Source organism: Monodon monoceros, unplaced genomic scaffold (genome assembly GCF_005190385.1).
Source record: "Monodon monoceros isolate NGI ecotype Baffin Bay Population unplaced genomic scaffold, NGI_Narwhal_1 Super_Scaffold_16, whole genome shotgun sequence".
NCBI lineage: Eukaryota > Metazoa > Chordata > Mammalia > Artiodactyla > Monodontidae > Monodon > Monodon monoceros.
This window is the reverse complement of record NW_021703772.1, coordinates 62913265-62914943: the sequence shown is the minus strand read 5'-3', so window position 1 is coordinate 62914943 and position 1679 is coordinate 62913265. Positions and strand designations below refer to the sequence as shown.

Below are 1679 nucleotides of genomic sequence, written 5' to 3'. Positions count from 1 at the left end.
TTAAGAAATTTTGTCTGGGGGACTTCCCTAGTGGCACAGTGGTTAAGAATCCGTCTGCCAGTGCAGGGGACACAGGTTCGAGCCCTGGTCTGGGAAGATCCCACATGCCTCGGAGCAACTAAGCCCATGCGCCACAACTAGTGAGCGTGCACTCTAAAGCCTGTGAGCCACAATTACTGAGCCTGCGTGCCACAACTACTGAAGCCTGCACCTAGAGACCGTGCTCCACAACAAGAGAAGCTACCGCAATGAAAAGCCCACGCACCGCAACGAAGAGTAGCCCCCGCTCACCACAACTAGAGAAAGCCTGTGCACAGCAACGAAGACCCAATGCAGCCTAAATAAATAAATAAAACCTCATTTAGACAACAACAAAAAAAGAAAGAAATTATGTCTGGTGATCATGAGGTGATGACATACTAAAAAATGAAGAGCCACATACTGAGGGCAGCAGGGTGGAGAGATAGAGTCTGGGTCCTGATGATATACTTGAACCACTGAACCAACCCTGAAACCAAATACCTCCATATTTCATGTACTGTGAAATCACTGCTCTTATTATTTAAGCCACCATTACCAGGATATTCTTTCATAGGCAGCTAGGTATATGCTAACAGAAACTCTTTACATTCCTAGAAAGCTCCAGAAATTAAATTGCATTATTACTTTTCAAGGAGGGACACAGGTACACAATTTTATACATTCTGAAGATTTCATCATAGAGAATTCAGAAAATGGCACAAGAAAATAAGTAAGAAAAAAAAAGGAAGTGACAACTCAACTAAGTGACTCTGCAATGATTCATCTCAAATCTTCATTCCAACAACTTCTCGTGGCCACTCTGAGTGATTCCCCCACCTAAGTGATTACTGACTTCCCTCTCTTCCTTCAGCCTGATTCCTGATGTGTCACTGCCAGCTCAGATCCACTGGTAAAACATTAAGCTCTGCTCTTCTCCGTACTTCTACTTCCCGGAACCCTTTCTTCTCATCAGCCTTGTAAAATACCTATACCTGATCCAGTCAACCATCCAAGGTGACAATCTGTCCATAACCTCACTGAGAAGGCCCCAGTGCAAATAAATGCTGCTGTGACTTACTCAAAGCCTAGATTAGCCACATCTTGGCATGACCTTGAGATTGAGCTGGTTTCTCCAACCTCTGCTAAGATTTCTACAACTACTTAGAGCCTGAAAAAATAATCAATTGTGCTCAAACTGGTTGCTGTAAGTAGCTCACAGTTAAGGAAGCTGTGCTGAAGAGTTTGGTGGCCAGTGAGGCATGGTTGTGGCTTTATATCAGTGAGATCATAGGCAAGCCTGGTATTATTGACTATAATGTTTAAGGACCAGTCTTTAACACCTGATTATATTTGGTTTATTATTTGAGTGTTCTTGGACCATGTGTGATCAGACTGGTATCTGAATAAAATAACATAACGTATGATAAAAAATACACCTTTTTCATGCATGAAACCCCATTTATCAATTCTAATATTTCCTATGATATCCTAAGTTTCAGAACATTCATATTTAGCTTTTATAATAAGGCTAAAATTCACAGCAATACTTAAGTTTATACATCTTTCCTCATAATTTCCAACGTTGCTTCTCAATTATCACCTTCAAATCTATAAGCCCCTGAACTACTTATAACTCCCAACACTGAGAAACCACTTCC

General features: G+C 41.3%; 1 pseudogene; it reads left to right on the top strand.

Annotated features, from left to right (window-relative positions):
- Nucleotides 1-1048: 1048 nt before the first annotated feature.
- Nucleotides 1049-1344, top strand: LOC114896579 (annotated as a pseudogene).
- Nucleotides 1345-1679: the final 335 nt, after the last annotated feature.